Below are 23,309 nucleotides of genomic sequence, written 5' to 3' on the forward strand. Positions count from 1 at the left end.
TATATACATCTATTCTCTGTTCCACTGCAAGGGCTTCCATGTATAACACATCTGAGAAACACATCTTACTACAGTACTGCATAACACTATATACTTTCGCAGGGCTGGGTTTTCTTTAAACTATACTTCTCTGCTGCCAAAGCCTTGCTTCTAAGTGCTGTTTTGATGGTGGTACTTTTCTGAAGAACCTTTGTCATTTAAAATTGTGGAATGTCCTCTTATGCTGCTAATATATAGCAGTTTATGTAGTGTGTATTCAATTGAGGACAGGCTTTATATATATTTATGAAGTGCTATATTTCGGTGAAATGCATGGGTGAAGTGATGTGCAGCTAGGTCCCACCATATGCCATTGATATACTGTGCCCTAGGGTTTGTGCATGTTTGTGTGTGTATACACAATGTGCTTTGGAGCAGCTCAAGGCTGCATTGCTCATAATTCATAAATAAAATATCCAGCATGAATCACTTCCTCTTTCTCCCAGAATTGTAGCTAGGGTGGGATGAAAGGGGCAGCCCCCGGCACAAAATTTAGGGGGAGCAAATGGCAGATACTGATTTCTCTTCAGTGCATATGCATTTGTGGTCAGAACAGAAGAGCTTCAGAGCTTTGTGTGTAGCATACATTTTGGCAGCTTTACTATAGTTTAAAAAGAGAAAAATACCTTTTTTGCTCATGAACGGAATTACTGCAGAGCTCTATGTATTAAATAAACTACAGATGAAAATAAGAAGAGGCTTTTTTTTTGCTTCTGAAATAGAAGGGCTGCAGCGTTCCACTTTAGCAGCTGCTAGCTACATGTAACAGGCTGCAGTTTAAAAGGAGAACAGACTTTTTTTGGCTCACAAAGTCTGAAGTAAGGAGTTTTTTGTTAAATGTGGAGCTTCAGATTGGAGGATGGCCCTGGGTGCAAAAATAGCTAGCTACTCCTCTGATTTCATCTTCTAGTAACATTCTTACTGCACCTGATATGGCACATTTTATTGCACCAATCTAGTCTTCTCACTCACATAACCTCTGCGAACTGCTTTGAAACTCTCTAATATCCTTTACTCCACTTAACTATCCTATCATTCCCACTCAAGCAACAAACATCTGTCAGATATGAGATTTGTCTCAATTTGTTATAACTAATTTATGTAACAAGTGTATATACTGTTTATATTTTTGTTAGCAGATAATTGTATTTTACAGACATGTATGTTCATTATACTTTTGCTATTTATCACTAAATGTAATTCTGACTTTCTTTGCATTCCCAGACTGAGAATGAAATTGGTCATTTCTAATCAGTGCTCTACCCTAATAAAAAATGTTAAATTACAAATAAGTAAATAAACAAATGAAATAAAAGAGGAATCACAGCCTGCCATTTTGTTTTACATGGTATTCATGGTGATGACTGCCAGAGGTAGTGTCTAATGGAGAGCTGTTACCTGATGTGCTAAGGGAAGCAAAATCATGCTCTTTCTCCTACACAGTCAGTTCAGGAAACATTTGCAGTTATACGTCTCAACCTGTAGACTCTGAAAATAGGTACAGGGGCCCTTGAAAAGTAAGTACATCCAGCCAAAAATCTGGGCATCTGATATGAATAAAATTTGAATATCAAATAGCACATAACTCTTCCCACTTTCAATAGGCATGTGGGATACTACTCAGAAACACATGTCCAAAAAACAGGGATTGACAAAAAAATGATGGAAAAATATAAACACGTTATCAGAGGCAGTGTAAAATCTGTAGACTTTAGTGGACTATATTGCAAAATTTTAGCATAAAAGGTAATTTATTTTTGCTTGTGGAAAAAAGGGAGATCTAAGATATGTACCCTCTTTCTTTAGGGTCTATATTATAACGTCAAAGTTGTAAAACTTCAAATGTTATAATATCAAACCCACTACATAGAAGGATGAAAATAGCGAAGCCCCGGAACATCTAATTCTTACCTAGGGCAAGATTGTGGTGGGCCGTTCCGTGGCTTTGCTGTTTCCTCCACTGTGGTGCGATAGTTACGGACCTTAGAGTTAGGATATGGGTTAAGGTAAGTGGATAGGTAGGAATGTATGTATGGTGTAGTGTAGGGTTGGGTTTTGTTAACTGTATGTGTGTTTATTAATTAGTTTGTTTGTATATAGTTTCATAGGGTATGTGTGCGATAGTTACGGACTATAAGGTTAGGGTGTGGGTTAAGGTAAGTGGATAGTTAGGAATGTATGTATGGTTTAGTGTAGGGTTGGGTTTTGTTAACTGTATGTGCGTTTATTAATTAGTTTGTTTGTGTATAGTTTTGTAGAGTATGTGTGCGATAGTTACGGAACTTAGGGTTAGGGTGCGGGTTAAGGTAAGTGGATAGTTGGGAATGTATGTATGGTTTAGTGTAGGGTTAGAAGTAGGGTTTTGTTAAGTGTATGTGTGTGGTTTATTTATTTTGGTGTGCTTGTGTTGTGTGTATGTTTCTCGGAACAGCGAATTTTTTCCCTGGGAAAAAAATTGCTATTCTGAGTGTTCGATTTATCATATTTCGAAATTTCAAGTTCAAGCTTATAGTGTTAGATATTTTGGAATTTCGAATATATGATATAGACCCTTTCTTTAAATTATTGGTACCCACTAGTATATTGGTCATATAGTATAACTTTTTGAGTACCAGACAGCTTCAAAAATCATCTGTGATGAGGGGGGATTAAGAAAATTATATACAAGGGTAAATCAAGCCTGAGAACTGGGACATACCTCCAAAATAGGTAGACCATGTACAGGGGTAAAGCAAGCTTAAAAACAGGAATGTTCCTCCAAAATGGGATAGTTGAGAGGTCTGTTTGCAGGGACACTCTGTGGATCCATTTAGGAAGATGAAAGCCTGGTTTGAACAGGTCAAGCTGTTCACTGAGGCTACTGAAATCCCCAGATGGATGAGCAATGTAGGGACTGGTATGATGGCTTGCAGCACTGCCACCATGAAGATCTCTGACAGTGGGAAGCAGAAGTTAGGCAGGAAGGGTGTCAAATGGGTGTTTGACATTGCTACTGTTTTTTAAACCGTAGTTTTATTTATTTTTTTTTCTGACAGTCTGTGCAGTGATCCTAATGATTATTTCCTCTGGCAGATATTATGGATATACCAGGTGGGTTACTGAGGGACACGTTATCTGTGTTGTGCTTGTTATATGTGTATATCTCATGGCACTGCTACATAGCTGTTCAGTTGAGAGGCTGTAGGCACCTTGTCAGGCATTTACTATCTTGTACTGCATGATGGGTTTGTCAAAGTTGTGATGATATTAACACACATTTCCAGGCTGCTGTTATCTTTCTTGTACATGTGGGGTTATGGAATACTTATGAGACTACAGACACATTTCCAAGATTCTGCTGTCTTGCACATACATGCAGAGCTGTGGCTCAATTGTGCACCTGTGGGCACATTTACAAGCTTCTGCTATTTTCCACATACATGTAGGATTGTAGTTTTTCCCTGTTTTCTGTATCTCACCAAAAGCTGGATGTGAAGGCTGCTTTCTCCATTTTGTCTTTCAGCATTGGCAGAGTGAGAACCGAACCATTTTAACTGTAGGGGGTAAAAGAGACTATCATTACATCAGGGTTAGGTTACATATTAACCTTCTGTATTATTTGTAGGACATCTTCACTTATGTCACTCTTCCCATTATGTCACCCTCCTGCAGGTTATGATAGTCCCAGTAGACCACAGGTGCATCAGCCACCAGCCACGTCTGCTCCCCATGATTACAGCTGTGGTGGATGAGGGCTGGGAGTGCCTCACCAGGAAGGGGCTCTGCCATCTTACATAACAGGCAGATAACATAACTCAGTTGCCTACTGCAACCTAGCAGTGCACAGCAGTGGGCACTGCAGCCTAGCAGTCAGTGAAGCAGATGATAAAAGAGGAGGCTGACAAGGAAACACAACACTTGGAATCTGTTACCCTGCTCTTCCCAGAATTTGTTATAGATGCATTTGACTTATGGGCTCCTTCTAATGGACTAAAGGTGGGTGTGGCCACTGCCAATGGCCATCCTGACCTGTTCCAGCCATCTGTTGAGTTCCACTGAAATCTTTCTGGGACAGTTGTCAGCTAGCCTGTTGTCTGTACAGGATGGGGAATTCTATCCCCAGCTAAGTGTACCCCAATTCTATTGTGCTTAATCTCTCCTTGCGGATTGTTCACTCCTCCCTACCTCCATTTGTTCACACTCTGTCTGTGTCAAACCCATATCTCCTCCTCATAGTCTGTGCATATTCACTACCTCTGATTATTGAGTTTGTGTTTGTGTGCCCCTGCTGACTACTCTTCACTACTTTTAATCTTTATTTCCCTGTTACCCCTCTCATCATCTCTTCTCTTGCCATATATAAATATAAAATGGGGTGTCTATCCCCACAGAAAATGTACTGTACTTTTTTCCCACCTGATTTCTCGTTATGCTTCCCTTCTGTACGTACCTCTGCTTGCTGATTCCCTCCATTTTCTACTGTCCTATATTTCCCTTTCATCCCCTTTCCTGAACCAGTAAGTGTCCAGATGACTGCACACCAGACAGCAGGTGTTTATAATGTGCTGTAAGTTATTAGTTTGTGGCACATGCCGACAGCCTGCACCTGCATGCACCAGCTCATGCTATCTGCTGTTATTCAGTCTTGTAGGTTTGTGCTAGCCAACATGCGGCTGCTCCCTTGATTTATAGCTTTCGTGCTGTGATCGTCTATGGGTGACTTGCAACTTTTTAACATTGCTCTGCCTTGCTTTCTGCATCAGTAGACAGCTAGCTGTGCAGACCCACACTCTGTTGCCATTATTAATGTCCTTAATGCTCGCTCTAAGACCAAGAACACTGCATCAATGGGCCCAGACAATATCCCAGGATGCCTTCTAAATAGCATGAAACATGACCTATCAGGGCCTCTGGAATTACTATTTAACTGTAGCCTCCAAACAGGATCCATGGCTCATGAATGGAGAAAGGCAACAGTCATCCCTCTGCACAAACATGGGCCATCTACAGATCCTGGAAACTACAGACCTATAAGTCTCATTAGTCTTATATGTAAAGCCATGGAAATAATTACCATGGAGATGATCAACAGAGATATAGTAAACCTCCAGACACTGGACCCAACCCAGTTTGGTTTCATCAAGGGCAGATCATGCCTACTCAACCTGGTGGACCTCTTTGAGAAGGTCACCAAAGCAATGGATGAGGGCAAAATCATTCACACTGGCTACCTTGACTGGCCAAGGCATTTGACACAATACTCCACTCGGGCATTGTTGACAAACTCAAGAGGTTAGGTACAAACCTGTATGTCACCCAGTGGATAGCCAACTGGCTCACAGACAGAACCCAGGAAGTTAGAATTGGGGAGTCCACCTCTACAAAGAGGCCAGTCACAAGTGGAGTCCCTCAGGGATCAGGCCTTGGACCACTCCTTTTTGGCATTTACTTTTCAGAAGTCAAGGCCAATGTCAGTGGTCTCTGGTTGATGAAATTTACAGATGATTGCAAATTAGGAGCTGTCATTGAATCTCACACTGACACAAATGTTCTCCAGGAAGGGCTGATACAGACAAAAAACTGGTGTCAGAGCCACGGACTAAAACTAAATGCCAAGAAATGCATAATTGTATCCTTTGGGAAGTCACCCATCCCTGGCAACTATCATATTGACAACACACCCCTTAGAGTTGATCCAGTAGTCAGGGACTTAGGGACACACATAGATAGTAATCTAGCCTTTGATCATCACATATCTACAGTAGTGAGGAAATCATTCTATGTTGCACAACTTATAAACAAAGGAATGGCATCTAAGTCCAAGGAAGTCATTGTTCCACTGTATTTGGCATTCATCAGACCAAACTTTGAGTACAATGCCCCCTTTGGTATGTAACCAGGCATATCCAACAATTGGAATGTCCACAAAGGTTCTTCACTAAAAGAATACAGGGCATAAGTAATATGTCCTATGCAGACCGCCTCAAGGCCCTATCCCTGTATTCTGTCTCCTACAGGCTTTTGAGGGAAGCTCTATGCCTGGCATACAGGGCATTGTCAGACCCCACTCTGATGGACCTCCTACATATCCACAAAATAAACAGTACTAGAATTACCCATTCTAAAGACTTAAACCTTGCCTGTGATATAAATAGGACCTGCTGGAGAGATAGGTATGTATCCCAGAGACTACCCCATCTATGGAACAGGCTCCCCATCCATGTGAAGCAGAGTTCCACCCTAACCCAGTTCAAGTGCAACTTGGACAATTGAATGGGAAACCAGAAATTCATCCCTGGTTTGGCACCTATTTCTCTAATGGAAACAGGTAACATGTAAATGATTCATCTCACAGGCCCATGCTTACTCTTATCAAGGGTATCAGAACTTGTCAGAGATTTGGGATGAATGGTTAGGCTTAAAAAGGCCCTTGTGGTCATTAGCCTAGTAAACACCTATGAAGCTATTATTCATGTACACTTTACATTGCAGGATATCCCTGCTATACTGTGTAAGCATTGCTCCAATGTGCAGCACATCTTTGTAAATCAAATCTGTAGTTTCTGTTTAATTAGTGGACCCAGGAGCCTTTTCATCCTATAAAATCAACAACCATTTGTACTTCCTATATTTATTTTTGCAGGTCATATAGAGAAAAAAAATGTTTAAATATTAAAAAGTGATGCAGAAACTACTTTGCTTTGCAGCAGATCACTACAACAAAACAGATGAATACAAAAGTTTAAAACGTACATAACTTGCAAAATAAATATAAGGCATGGTATAACAGCAGTATACCATAGATAGGATTGTACATAGACTTTCTCACTCTTGGCTTTAAAGCTTGGTCATTCGTGCTGCTACCTCATGACCAAACTATCATGCCAGGCATGAGTAAATAGTAGTATAATCCATACCCAGACAAAGTATATTGTTGTAATCAACAGTTTTGATTAAACTTCTTGCTTGGTGAAAATTATACACTTTAAGGATTTCTTCTGAAAATCTGGAGTGTCTCATTCAGAAAACAGGGGGTCAATTGATTGCATAAATCAGTGCAGGGGCAATCACACATTTTGTCAACCTGCTACCGATATGGATTGGCAAAGTAAGTTAAACAAGGATGTAAGTTGCTGCAGATTTAAATTTAGATGTACTGGTGACATAAGGTAGTCATTGCTCAAGCTGTAGACAGATCAGTTCAAAGAGCTCTGTATGCACTGGGAACCAGAAATCTACTAAAGCATATGTCTAGTCCTTAGAGGAGTTAAGTACATAAGAACATACTAGGCATGCAATCACTGGGACCATAGGATGCCTAGTCATATACACCTTTAAACAGACACTTTTCAAGCACTTAATAGTGCTCACCTCCCAAACTGAGCAGGGCTGTACATGCTAACCCTGGTGTAAATTTGTGTCTATGCATTCAGACATCAAGACTAGCCTTAAAGGTAGCCAAAGTAGTACTTTGTTTGACCCTGAGTTGTGACTTATTCCATAGGCTGGGAATATGTTGAGTTAGGAACCGATGTCTCCAGCAAGGTTTGTTTATTTGTTAGTTTAGTTTTAGTTGTTTGTAGAATTACTGGTTTTGCAAAGAAATAGGAGGTCAAATAGGATTAGGTCTTTTATGGTTCAAAAGGCAAGACACAGGTCACCTCGCAGCAACATGTAGGTTACTGAGTCATGCTAATCTACCAGGGTAGTTGAAAGATTTAAGACCTTTAAGTTTCTTAGTTAGAAATCATTGGGGCCTTTCTAATTGAACAATATCCTGTATTTAATGATGGGTTTGATAAGGGAAGAGTACAGTGACAGGATAACATCTTTGGATCTTGAAGATATTTTTCCACGGAAATCAACTGAGCCAGACAGAATGATTTCTTGACTGTGGTGGAAACATGACGATCAAATGAGAGGCAAAGTTATCCACATAAGCATCTAGGTCTGTTATGACCATATCTGTCTGAAGAGGAGTACCATTTACAGAATATGAGGTGGGAGCAACTTGTCTGCCAAATACTACTGTGCTGTCCTTCATTTAGTTTGAGTCCATTTTTGATAAACCATATATGTGCATATTCCAGCCATTGCTGGAGGTGTTTTGTATCAGTGGATGAGTAGATAATAGTGCCCAATTTGCAAGCACCAGCAAACATGGTCAACTACATGTCTGGGATATTAGTGTGGATGTCTGCAAAATAAATGTCAAACAGGAGTGGTCCTAGAACTGACCCCTGTGGCACCCCACTCATTACAATTTTACACTCAGAAAGGGAACCAATAACTTTCACAAATTAGGATCTTTTATATAGCTAATTTACTACCCAGTAGAAAATGTAAGGATTTACATTAAGCTTGCCTAATCTTTAAACAATACCAGCATGAGGTATAGTGACAGAAGCCTTGGTCAGGTTAAGATAAGCAGTGTGCACAGAATGGCAACTGTTCACAACCATGGTAACCTTTTGAAAGAATCTTACTGCATTCAGGAGATAGGACCTAACCTCCACAAAACCAAACTGACTGGGATCTAGATCAGTTAAGTTGCCTTGTCTGCATAAATAAGTTCTGCTATGATACTTTTCATGTCTTTGTGTATAAGGCGGGTGAGGCTGATGGGTCTATAATTATCTGAGTCCGAAGAAGGACCATTCTTGTGTAGAGGAGTCACAGTGGCTGTTCTTCAGGCCTCAGGAACAAACTCTGTAGATAGGCTGAGGTTGAGCAGATAAAACAGAGGTTCAGAAAGTGCATATTTGGCACAGATGAGAATGCAACTGATGGGAATGCAGTATGGTATATTGTACGGGCCCTGAAATGGAAATATAGCATTGTAGAATACATGACATAACTAGCTATCAGTGCTGATCTGCAAGGCCTTGCTCTGCTCTCCTCCTCAACATCAATCAACCCTGTTACAGTGAGGACTGGAATGAGATATGGTGAATATTTTATTCTATGGGCTGGGAGAAAGTTGAAAAAGGCTGGTTGGTCTAATAATTGCTTAGCGGCTTTTCTTCTGGTGGGTTTATGCTGACAGAACAGTGGAGAGTCAGTTGAGCTGGGAGCATTGCCCTGGACTGAAAGAAGTGGCAGGCTTTTTCACATGGCTGGGATATTCATTGTATTGTATAAAATGGATTTCGCAGCATACCACAGTATCTTTGTAAGAAAAGGAGTTATACTAGACAGGGAGGAGGCCAACAGGATCTAGGATGTTTTTAGTCACAGTTTACAATGAGCAAACTACCCACTGGTGCATGCTATAGAATCCATTGCATAGGAGAAAGGCTATAGGCTGTTTTGTGTTCAGTCTTCTCAGACTTTGCTTTTAACTGGGAACAATCTGCTGGAAAATATCAAACCTGAAAATTCATGTGCCACTGTCATTGTTTCATCAGTAGTAGACTTCTTTATCACTGAAGTAAGAAAACTATGATTGCTAATTAAAGACAATAACAGAAAAGGACCAATGGACTCCTCCTCAGGTTACCACAGTGCAGTACTTGCTGGGCAAGTGTATGAGCTAACTCTCTCTGTTTACAGCTATAGGAAGAAACCATGCTATATATATTTCTTGGCCTTGAGTATGGCAGCATTTTCCAGGCAGGAGCAGAAGAGATGGACCCTGTGGTGTGGTGAAGACACGCTTGTCCTACAATTTATTGTGGGGGACTTCCTAATGTTATTTGATGAGGTGGGGTCTGAGATATCTGTGAGTTGCCATGCTGCAGTGATGGTGGGACTTTGATCACCTAGAATTCTTGAAGCTGACATGATGCTGCTAGTGACTCTTGCTTCATCAAAGAAATCCTGCTGAATATACTGGCAGTTAGTCTCAGTGACAGTATGCTATAGTTATTAAGATAAGCCTTGGGGCTGTAATAGCTGATTTGGTCATCACTGGATCTAAATCTTTTAGAAATCCAAATAAGGGACCCTTGAGTAGCCTCACTGATGCAGAAATTAAGCACAAGTGAAGGGAAGAAGACTCCTGGAATGGAAGATATAAGGACAAAATGAAGGGTCAAGGTGGTTCCAAAATGTAGAATCCTGCTGTAAGCTGATGGAGGCTGAAACAGTTATTGATGAGCAATGGCCACCAGACAGTGGACAAATGTTAACAAATGGGGAAACTGATATATTGCCAAAGTGTGGCTACAAGGATTGATGTCTAGGGCACACTGTCATGACTGCTGTCATTTTGTTTATATTATGTTGTATTGATTTCTCCTGAGACAAATGGTACCAGAGGAAAAACACAGTAACCCTGTCAGTCAATGGGCATTAACCAGCTGTGGTAAATATAAGCTGTTACCATTTCAAGCAAGATATATGCTTAGCCTAACTAGTCAAGGCTGCCTAGGCCAGCTGAATAAGTCAGGTTTCTTGCTTACCTGTGTCATTTACTAGTGGAATACACACCCATGTATTTTAAGTCATAGGTTCATAGGAGATTACTAGGCTAACAGCTTAAGAGCCCTTACAGGCCTAGCCAATATAACTTGATTTTACCCAATATATGGCCCCTTGGGGCAAGAGGATGGCATGGATTTGTGCTTATGCCTTGAGTATCTTACAGATTGGCCTTGTCCATAAGGGTCATAGGCACTACTTCAGATGTGAATTTGCAGCTCCCCATCCATTGATCCAAATTGCATTTGAAGAGGGCCAAGGAAAGGATTGGATTATTGTGAACAGGAAGCCTGTTCCAAAGAAGGGGCAGTCTCTGAGACACATATCTGGCTCTCCAGTGTGTTTTGTTTGAGTTGCTGGCTAAGTTTATATCCATAGATTTGGTGACCCCCATGCTGTTTGGCTTGCAGATGTGTAGCATCTCCATCACTGCTGGTTTTGTGAGCCTTGTTGGTCAAGCATAGGTCAGTCCCTTAATAGTCGATAGGAAACCGAGTAAAGGGATAGGGCTTTAAGTCTATCTGCATAGGACATGTTGTTTACACAATGTATTTTGTTTGTGAGGAACCTCTGAGGTCATTCCAGCTGCTGTATGTCCCTAGTCAAGTACATGCCAAATGGCACATTGTACTTGATTATTGGTCTTATGAGGGCTGAGCACAGTGGGACTATAATTTCCTTGGATCTGAATGCCATACCTTTGCTATACGCTGTGCCACATAGAAGGAGTTCTTCACCACTGAGGACACATGGAGGTCAAAGTTAAGGCTATCTATCTGTGTACCAAGATGTTTCACCTCTGAGTCTACTCTTAGGGGTGTGCTATTGATGTTGTAATTTGCAAGGGTATTTGACTTCCCAAAGAGTATGATAATAGATGTTTCACACTTAGTTTTAGGCCATGGTTCTGGTAACAATCATTTGCCTGATCTAGACCCTTCTGAAGGATATCTACATCTCTGAGGGATTCAGTGATTGACCCCAGCTTAGAGTCATCTGAAAACTTTGTCATCCAGAGGCCTACCACATTAACCTTGATTTCAGAGAAGTATATTCTGAACAAAATTGGTCCCAGCACTGAGCCCTGTGGCATACCACTTGTAACTGGCTATTTGATGGATCTTGATTCGCCCACTTTAACCACAAGTGTCCTGTCTGTGAACCAATTGACTATCCATCTAGTGATGTAGGGATTTATGCCAAGTTTTTGTCAGTTTATTTATAATACCTGAGTGGACAATTGTGTCAAAAACCTTGGCCCAGTTGAGGTAGGTGGCAGGCATGTGTTATTATTTTACCCTCATCCATGGCCTTAGTGACTTCCTCAAAGAAATCCACCAGATTCAGTAGGCATGACCTTCCCCTGACAAAGCTGAAATGGGTCAGGTCTAGTGTTTGGAGGTTTCTTATGTCATTATTTATCAGGGCCATGATTATTCTTTCCATGGCCTTACATGTAAGACTAGTTAAACTTATTTGTCTGCAGTAGATGGTCCCCATTTATGCAGAAGGTTGACTATTACTATACTTTACTCTACTAGGATAAAGCCATTCCATAGGCTGTGGTTTAACTGAGATCCTAATGGGCCTGATAAGTCCTGGTTTAAGCTGTGTAGGAGGCAACTTGGTATATCATCAGGCCCCACTGTAGTCGTGTTTTCAGCAACATGTTCTTTGGTGATAATTGATGGTGGAGTGGTGGAGAGTATTTCTTGGGGGAGAACGGGGGTGATGAGGAGTTAAAATTTTAGCTGAATTTGACTGTCAGCATATTTGCTGAATCTTCTGGCTGAGTATAAGTGATACCATCTACAACTAATTCCGCACATTGTTGGATGTTGCCCTTAAGACTGCAGATGTAACTGAAAAATGCCTATGGTTATTCTTAGCTTTGGAGAATGTTTTTAACTCAAAGTCTGTTTTCAGATACTTAACTAGTTCCCTGACTCACTTGTTTAGACTAATGAGGGACTTTTTGTTCTGTTGTGCAAATTTCCTCTTACTTCTCAACAGGATTTTCTTTCTTTTGTTGTTCAACCTATTAATATCACTAGGGCGGTTTGTTTTTGCAGTTTGACCTGAATTTATTTTGGTCTGGTACTGCCATATCTATGCAGTTGTTTATATCATCATACAGGTCTTCTGTGTACACCTCTGTATGGGTTTCTGTGTTTTCTGGGTTTGGGGGAGCTTGGAAGCTAAGTATGCTGTCCCTTAATAGTGGATAATTTACCTTAGATAAGTTCTTAAAGTTTTGAGGGTTGGGGGGGACTAGTTTTACCTTTATTTCAAGGGAGACCACTTTGTGATCTGACCTTTAAAAAGGATATCACATTAAGCGGGTGCAGCACTCTCCCAAATTTGTGAGTACCAGATCTAGGATATTTGTTCCCCTAGTGGGAGTGCAGACTAGCTGCTCCATGGCATTTGAATTTACAAAGTCAAAAAAACTTTGGGCTTGCATCTTAGCGGTCGTGTATGCCTCACAAGTAATGGAAGGATAGTTAAAATCAACCAAGAGAATGGTATTTGGTTGGATGGTGAGTGATTCTAGTAACTTCAGGTATGATGTATGGGTTTCCTGGTTCATGGGGGGACCTGCAGCTAGCAAGAATATGGCAATGGATTTTTACCATAGTTAATTGGACATGCAGTATCTCAGGCATGTCATATTGTTTGATGAGTCTTGAGCTGTGCTTATCCTTTAGATAAACACACCTCCACATTTTGCTCTTTCATGTTCAGTGGATTGTTAGAAAGTATGAAAGGTGTTACAGCCATGCACCGCCAAAGTGCTTTCCATGGCTTTGAATGATGTTTCAGTAACTGCACAGATCAACATTCTCCAGGGTGAGGAGAGCTTCCAGGGGGTGCAGTTTCTTATTGAGGTTCCTAGCATTGAGCAGTAACATCTTTAGCTTGTCCTAAGTAGCTTTTGTTATGTTGGAATGTTTGTCTGTTTGTCAATGCCTAAAAAGGGCACTATGAGGTGGATAATGTTTTGGCCAATATCCAAAAGTCTAGAGGTGACAGGTGAAGACCATCCCTGGCAAAGCAGCATGGCCTGTCAGCCATGTCCACTCAGGCTGACAAGTATTGGATGGATGCCTTTGGAATGATACCAGTAGCTAAGCCAATTGTTAAAGTTGATCACTTTCTGCTGGTATTGTGGCATCATACTTGGAGATGGTAGAATGCTGCTTTATGCTATACTCATACCTGCCTGTGACACATATTCTGAGACCTCAATCATGTCTCTCTTCATATAGTCCAAGGAGGTGTGTCTCAGGTCATTCACGCCCACATGACTGAGTTATACTGATACTTAGGGATAAGTGACCTGAGTGTTTGCATGATCTGGTAGATCCTGGCACCCGACAGGCAACTAACTGCAACCTTCCCCTAGTCCAGCCTAGTAAGAGGGACATCAATTTGTCTCACAATGGAGTCTCCTATGACCAGTATATTGGGTTTGTGGAGTGTTTTACCTTAAGGGCTTGGTATTTGAGACACAACGAGATGTGACTTTATGTGTTGTGATGGGAAATGTCTTGTTTGTGTACGTGTGGAGTTTCTGAAAAATGTGACTGAAAATGCTTTGAGTGTTGGGTAAGTTACATGTGAGCACCTCTGCCTATGTGGGTCTATGTGTATGGTCCTTTGTGGGTGCAGTGAGTGATGTTTGTGAGTCACCAACAACCTGTTTGTTGCTTTTTGTGTTTGTATGTGAGAGTCTAACCTCCAGTGTCAGTGTGAAACTACATCTCTCACATACTGCATTTATCTGTTCGAGAATTAAGTGGTTGTCAGTGTACATAAGGCAATTGTTAAATTACCTTAGGATGCCCATGTCCACCAAGATGGAAGCAGAGATAGCAGGAAAATGCCCATCCATGGTTGCAGGTCCTAATGAGTACTTGCAAGGGATAGGAGTGGAGGGTGTTTGTAAATGGACAAGGGAAGGTTGCTTACTTTGTGTGATCTGCAGCTAACCTAACCAGTATGCTGTCCAAACAGCAATAGTCCTGAGTGCTCTAATAAGGTAAGGTAGACCTAAACAGTCTTAACTAAATGTGTAAATGCTTCTTACCACTCAAACCAGTTGCCCTGTGAGTAACGCGGGACTGAGGTAAAGTTCCAAGGTGTTTTTTATAGGGAAATTTCAACTACTGGTAATTGTGTATATACAAGGCACCAGTAACTGATATTGCATGAAGAGCAGCTTCTTGCAAATACAAGGCTTGTATACAATCAGAAAAAAAGCAAGTTTTGCACTAACTATGCCCTAAGGCCAATCACACACTATGAGCTTTTCACCCTCAATTCCCAACTCAGATAGGTGAAATCAGACCTCTCCTGCCACAAGAGTGCAGTCTTTGACCCTCTTAATGTAAAATGCCTGGTTTGGAGCCCAAATGTTAAAAAACCACAAACAAATGCCTAATACTAACTAAGAAACACTAGATACAATGTATCTCAGTCCAGAACAGCAGCTCTTACAGCAGTTTGAAAATGTATCTTTAAACTTTAAAGCCGTGCAAAAAACAATAAATAGCACAGTACACTTTCAGAATATAATGAAAACAAGCAATGTTTCCAGATGTTTGCATCTTTACAGGGCACTGGCAAAGTCAGCAGCTCCATGCAAATTTGCCATATTTATATCAGCAATGGAAATACAGAACTACACTTAGAGCCCTTGCGTGTGCTTCCCAGCTCAGACAGACCAGGTAAACACCTACTACCAGTAGATGAATAATCCCAGTCCTCCTAATGTAACAGCACAGTAAAAGAGTGTCCAGAGTGAAATGCTACCACAAACAAACTTAAACTTAAGGAAAGGCAATAAATAATTCAAATTAACAGCAGTGTACTTTGAACACCTTAAACAAATGTGACTTTTCGATAAAACTAGTTCACTTTGTAGAAATGAGCCAGAAGCTACTCAACTGCATATAATTTATAAATGCATTAAAAACAAGATAAGCTGATTAATAAGCCCTCCAGTCAATAAAACAACTGCAAGCAGGAATCTTTAGTGTGTTTCCCCAACCTATACAGACCAAGCTACCACCCACTTCCACTAGATGGAATATCCTCCGTCCTCTTGATGTAAAAACACAGAAAAGGGCAACAATGCACTATTTTAACCAACAGCTACCTAGATAATGAATTCCGAGCAAGTAAATTAGACAATGAGAGGCAACATGCACTTCTTTTTTAGAATAAACACAAGGAAAGACAAATGAATATTTTGAGATATAAACAGCAGTATAGAAAGGGTGGGCAACTTAAAAAAACACCAAGTTTAAAAAGCAAAAAAGTAGATCAAGGAATGAGAGGATGTCTGGGAAAATAACCAGCAGTGAGTCAACAACAGTGCTTGCATATTTTGCAAGCCTTGAGTCTTATCAGAAAAGACAAAGCCACAGATATTCTCTGTGTATTTAAATATCACTCAAAAACACTGCACAAAAGAAATACCCAGAATGTTAATAGAGCATAAGATAAGTCATGATGTTTAAAGGGCCACTGTATTAGATTTTAGGGAGTCTGATACCCATGCAGCAACCCATTGTGAACAAATGCATATTTGGTCAAAACACAAATTAATCATGGTGTGGGAATTCCTTTTTTCTGAAGGTGCTGTGAAGGCACAGTTAAGAGGCTGATAAGAGGCTGATCTTGAAAAAGGTCCATGGAGATCAGTATTCTACCCTATTGCAAATACAAATAAAATAAAGAGAATTACAAGGGTGAAGCTTCCTGTATGGGGAACACAGTGGGCATCTGCCCCCCCCAAAAAAAAAAATTTTGAATTCTTCTTTGGAATCAAAAACACAATTCATCTGAAATGTTACCACATGGTTGTCTTAGACTCCCCCTACTCTACCAACCTATAGACACTAAAAGTCATAATTCTAATTCTGAAGTTCCCTTGCAGCAGTACATTCTCTCCATCATGGGAATTTTCCTCTTACAGCTTTCTTTACAGACTTCTGTATACTCTCCATAATCTTTCAAAAATAAATTGTTTGGTAAGCTTTTGTTATTATAGATTTCCTTCACCATCAGCACCTATGTCAGTGCAAGCAGGTAACATCAATGCCATTAAAACATCCATGAGTCCCTGAAAATAAGCACCTACATTATTGGCCATTCTTACAACTTCTAGAACATCTATTATCAGGAGCAAAAAGCCCTTAATCCCTCCAACAACAAAATCGCAGCTTGCTGTTCTGTTTAATGTATGGTGTAGGTGCTTCTTTGTTTCACTCTCAGCAAATTTCTTGATCTTATTTGACATTCAGAACCACTTTCATATACGCAGTACTGTAATAAGACCAATTCTAATTAGAAGCACTACATTTTTCTCGTTGCATGCCTCTCACTCATTTCCGTTACTACCACTTCTTCCTCCTGCAATGCGTTTTTCTCTTATGAACCTTAAGAATAGTTATAAAAGTGCAGTTACTCAATTATATCAGTGGATAAATATTGGATAAATATAAGTAAATCAATACGGAATGCTAAAGAATACCTAATAGTACCACTGGAATTCTTAAGTCACATTTCAAATAATGGAAATAAAATCAAGACTATGTGAGTGCATACCTGCTTTCTCTAAGCAGAAGTAAAACACTACTTAGGTAGATTTGAAGAATATTAGATACATTAAATTAGTATAACATTTAGACATTATAATTGACTTACTAGAGATTGGAAGAACAAATACATAGACTTGTATCAAATTTAGGATATGTATAACATACTGTGAATGGTAACACCATGAATTATTGTCTAAGTATAACGTAGTTATAACTTACGCTAAAAGATATATTATTTATAGCTACACATATAGTAACTTTATGTAGCTTTAGGTCAGTCTGAATGTGAAACTACCTAGAAATTAAGAGAAAAATAAAATATGCATGAATAAAATACAATGCTAAGATAATGTATTGATTACACAGATTATAGGTTTACGGTAATCATTTAAAAGTAGGTAGTACTAATTATTAAGTATTTAACAGTATTTAACAGTAGCTGTGAAAAGGGAGAGTACAGAAGAGTTAGCCTCACAATACAAAACCAAACCTTTATCACTCCACTCCAATGACACAAATGCCAAAAATTCAGTGTTCAACATGGTAGCTTGTGGGTGAAGCTGAAAAACTGGAATGTGTAGGAATCAAGAAAGATTAAAAAGTTACATCCTGACAGACACATACACAAAGGTATGGAGCATTTCTTCTGTAAGGGAACCACATTGCATTGTGCCATATAAGTAATTTCCCTACATTTATATTTTGTATTATGTAGAGTAGTTTATTTTAACAAATACTAACTCTGTTTGCTTCTTGTAGTATTTTGATCTGTATACTTTCAGTCGTGTAACTCCTGAAATTTCTCAGTGTGGAGCTTTAATATCTTGCACTTTCCTCCTTTAAACTTTAGCTTCCCATTTGTCTGAACATTTCATAACCTTATCCGGACTCTTACAGAAAATGAATAATTTTTTCATCACTGTTTATCACAGCTCCTCAATACATTCTGTCTGAAGAGACCTATGCAATTACTTATGCTGTTTGAAACACACAACATGAATAAATCTAATGATACTCCATTTTCAATCCTGTGCTTGTAAATCAATACCCTCCATTATTTTTAGCGCTATCGCAAGTAACTCATTCCTTATTCACTTTCCAACTCTTTTTTTTTTTTCCAACTCTCTAATTTTAGTCTCTTCAGGTTTATGTTTATTGTATTTTAGTCTGTAAACTCATTCATTCATTGTCTAATACCTGCTTTAGGCTTATCAAGGTCACACATTGGCCATTGTCTATTTTAGCAAGCAACCAGCATAACGCAGATAATCAGTCTTGGGACACCAATCAGATGATGTGTACAAGATAGAGGATTTCCTTTAACTCAACCACAGGAAGAGCTGAGTTAAATTTGGTGCTGGTCATTTGAACTTTCATGTTGTCATTTCTCCTGCCTTCTGTGGTTAGAAGAACATTGGTCTGTGATGCAGAATGAGAAAGCAAAATGCTGAAGCTAATTGAAGGCATAAATTCAAAAATTTAGACAGGAGATAGCAACACCAAACAACATTCCGGTTACTAGAATTACTTTCACAACATTTCAAGTTCAAGTAAGGCTTAGGAAAAAGCTTTCAGCTTTTAAAATCAGTAGAAGAGAGACTAGAACACAGAATGTAAGGTTCTATGAGTACTAGTCACATCACTTTATCGTTTACTATGTTTTTCTGCAACCCTTTGCACACAATTTAGCACTGTATTCTGCAAATCTATGTGTATCTTTTATTTCACTAATGTTGGTGCTGGTTTCCTTTATCCTGTTTTTTTTTCAGAAATTATGGCAAATTTCAGTTTTAAAACTATATTGTCTGTTTTATGTTACTTTTACATCTATAACTTTCTCAGATGCACAGCGCTCAAGGTATTTGCAGTAGCACCATTCTAGTTTGTGTAAACTGAATGTTCACTGCATTTATTTTGTGATTGTAATTCATCTATTGTGCTGTTGTTCTTTATTAATACTGCTTTAGCTGGACTCAGTTCCATATCTGGAATAACATTTTTAATACATAACTACTTATTTGTAGTTTGCCACAATCCAACATCACAGCACTCTGATAAGTTCCTTATTTAACTGCATATACTCTAAAACCCTCCACCTCTGCAGGTCATGGTATAGTATCCAAATCTTTCAGTCATCACCAAAGTTTTAGGTGATAAACAGTCTGGGAAAATTTAATTTTATTTGCACCAGTATTAGTTCTCAGCTTTGATAATAATGTTAAATCATAGTGTAAATAATATTTTGTCCAAAATTAATTCAACACTTTTCCCACGTTTCTCAGTATAAAGCTTCCTCATTTAATCTGTAGTTCTCTTCCATTTTTGTGGATTCTTTCTTGTACATATCTAGACCATATACTTTTTAGCACCATTTCATGTCAGTCAATCCTTCAACTCCTCCTTTTATGTATGTTTCTCTTGCCAACAGAAGTATTTTTCAATTTTTTTCTGGAGATCATAAGAAAAAATATTTCATTACTATTTATCCGCCAAATTTAAAAGATTCAAAAAAATGTATGTGTGTGTGTGTGTGTGTGTGTGTGTACACACACACACACACACACACACACACACACACACAAAACACACAAGCTGATATACATTTACGGAGCTGGCTTTGTAGAAGATCTTTACTGCAAACAAAGTAATTTATGGGAGTACAATCTGTGATGTAATCAGAGTGTCATAAAGAGAATGCTTATTTATCAACCGCAGCAGTACATATACTAATAGTACATACAAGGATTTCAATCAAAATAGACTGCAGTAAACTCTGTTAATGAAACATGCACAGCTGCAACTATATAGTTCATAATAAATATACTCCAAAATACAAACACTTAAATACTGACAGTTCATAATTCCAACACATCAAAATACAGAACTCACAATACCTGTATAAAACACCCAAGCCCTAAATTAATTTAATCACAAAAAAATAAATAAACAGCCTACTTTCTTCCTCAGTTTTATTACAGTCTAAATAAAATAAAATAAAGCAAACAACCCCACCCCCCCCAAAAAAAAGTAGCAATACTATACGCCACAGTTTGTCTGAATAGTGGTAATGTTACGGAAAGGATAAGGTGTAGGGTTAGGGTGGGGGCAGGCTTGGGTCTATATTAGAACATCGACTTTTTAAAACATCGAATGTTCTAATATCGACCCCTATTCAGCGAACGCTGACAACATCGAACATGCAGAACAGCAATTTTTTTCCAAGGGAAAACATTTGCTGTTCCAACACACATACACACAACACAAACACACCAAACAAGCAGCAATCCACATATATACACCTAAAATCCTAGATCTAACCCTACACTAAACTGTACACACACCACTAGCTATCCACTTACCTTAACCCAAACCCTAGCCCTAAGGTCCATCACTATCGCACACTCACCCGCGCCCTAACCCTAACTCACATACCCTGCCCTAACCCTCACATCCACACAATCGCTCACTTACCTGACCCGCACCCTAACCCTAACTCACCTACCCTGCGCCCTAACCCTCACATCCACACAATCGCACAGTTACCTGATCCTGACCCGTAACTTTCCACCATAGTGCTGAACATAGCAAAGCCACAGGAATGGCCAAACAAATTCCTTCCCTAGGAAGAAATTCGGTGTTCCACTTCGCTATTTTCAACGTTAACTAAATAGGGGTCGATATTTAAACATTCGAAGTTGTGAAACTTCGATGTTCTAATATAGACCCGGCAGGCTTAGGATTAGCATCCATTAGTGAGGTGGGTTTCACCACATATACATAGATATACACAAAAAATATAAACATACCTGTCATTTCAAAGTTCTTCTCTTGCATATAAGGAAGTAACATACTGTATTTATACATTGTAAATAATACATTAAACCATTTCAAGGCTTTCTTTTTAACATAATAGCTTCAAAGTATATGATTTTTATCCTGGCGTTACTTATACATTAAGTATATAAGGCACCTGTAAGAGGTAGACATACATTGTTTTTGTTTTAACTAGTGTTTTCCCCCTCTATGTATGTTGACCACTAACTTCCTTATATCAGTCTTCAGCCCATCCATTCCTCTATCACTTATGAGTATCCAGCATGATGGCGAGAGTTAAATGGAGGGGCCTTAATCCAGACAGTTATGGAGGTGGTTTGTGCCCTCACCAGCATCTGTAAATGCCAGCAATTATGGCATTTCTATATCAGGCTCTTACCCTGTCTCTGGTAGCAGATGTGAGCACCTGTGTCACTGTGAAGGTATACTACACCTTCCCCATGCATATACATGTTTCCACACTTGTACTAATTAGGCTGCTGTTACTATCTTGGTAATGCCAAGCCCATGTCATCTGGCCAGGCTGATTTGTGGTGCTTCAGACATCTTTGCTTGCTTGGTAGTGCTGAATGAAACTATTACTTCATCCCTACTACAATGAGCGATCAGTATTAGCTGTTCACCCCCTTCTTCCTCTACTTAGGTTTTCCAGTGCCCTAGCCACTGTCCAAACTTGGGTTGTCTGGGTTGTGAACAGAGCTTTTATCCATCTATACTACAACAACCAGGCAAAGGAAGCTATACATAATTATTACATTCATTCATTTTCTTATAACAATTGTATCTAAATCAGGCTTATCAGGCTTGCTGGGGAGCTTGCGGCAGAAATAATCCTGGATAAGAAGACAGCTCTTTGCATAATGCATGTATACACAAAGATACACAGTCAGACACACACACACACACACACACACACACACACACACACACACACACACACACATGGAATTTTAGATCACCATCAATAACTGTCCTTTGGATGTGGAAGGAAACTGAAGATCCTGGCAAAAAAAACGACTTGAATGCAAGGATGACATGCAAACTCTATGCAGAAGGTACTCCAGCCAAAAAAATTAATCAAGGAATAAAGTTGTTACAAAAGTTAGTGTGTGTCATTTTTAGCATACAAGCCATGCATTTTCATTATTTTGACATTCTTTCCTAGGAACTACTATTAACAGGTAGCAAAGTATAATCAAGTTTCTGCACTTACAGCATCATTTTCAATGTCTGGTCTCAAACAGAATACCATGACATTTTAAAACTTTATTTTGCAGTATTAATGATTACTAAATGTCTCTCAGGAAGGCATATTAGAAGAGAGATCCTCCTCCTTCCATCAAATATTGCATTTAGAAATCCCATTCCTTGAAATTTTTCAGGATGTTGTCCATTGCCCACAGTTACATATGCGGTACTCAGTCTACATTTTCAGGTGAAATAGTTGGGACTGAAAGCTTCCTTGAGGACCTGTTCTTTGGATTTGAACAGGTACTCCCCTGCTGTCACCTCTAGAAAATGGATATGTACATATCTGGAGATGTCATAAAGACAGGATAGACACATTTCAGAAAAGTGCAACAAAAAAACTGTTCTTTCTTCATAAAAAAAACAACGTAAACAGACACTTCATTTGTACAGTGTTAAAGGCCAGCATATGGGGGTATGTTGTGGTCCCCAACCACCAGGCCATGGATCATATGGTACCGGGTCACACAGAAAGAATAAAATATGTTTTATGTTGGGTGTCCGACTGTTCAGAAAAAAGTGTAAGTCTGTATGTATGTGTATGAGTGTGTTTATGTTTCTGTCTGTGTGTGTGAATGCATGCATGAAAGCAGAATCTATGTGTGTGTGAAAACAGTAGAGACTGTGAATGTATGTTTGAGAGAGAGTGAACAGGGAGATCAATAAAGCTATTTTACACTCGCTAAACAGCGTTTTTGCTGTTTAGCGAGTGTAAACTAAAAATAAATGAAACTGAAAAAAGTGTGTGTGTGTGTGTGTGTGTGTGTGTGTGTGTGTGTGTGTGTGTGTGTGTGTGTGTGTGTGTGCTTGTTTGTTTCTGTCTGCATGTGAGTCAATGCGTGCATGAAAGCAGAAGAGACTGCATGCATGTGTGTGTGTGTGTGTGTGTGTGTGTGTGTGTGTGTGTGTGTGTGTGTGCGCGCGTGTGTGTGTGCGTGAGCGAGAGAGAGAGAGACAGAGAGTGAAGAGTGAGAGCGATCCCTGGCAACAGCAGCATCAGTTGAGAGGTTTGTGTGCCTCTCGACCATACCTCTCAACCTCTCCGCACAAAAAATCTGGACAAAGCCACAAATAACAGGGCACAAACGACTAAAAATAAGGACAGATTTTAAATATTCCTCTTGTAAACTTAGAAAGTTGTTAGAACAGCAGGGTTTCCATTGGGATGTATATTATATG

The sequence above is a fragment of the Protopterus annectens genome, chromosome 4.part1, assembly GCF_019279795.1.
Source record: "Protopterus annectens isolate FY-2018-M chromosome 4.part1, PAN1.0, whole genome shotgun sequence".
Lineage (NCBI taxonomy): Eukaryota > Metazoa > Chordata > Ceratodontiformes > Protopteridae > Protopterus > Protopterus annectens.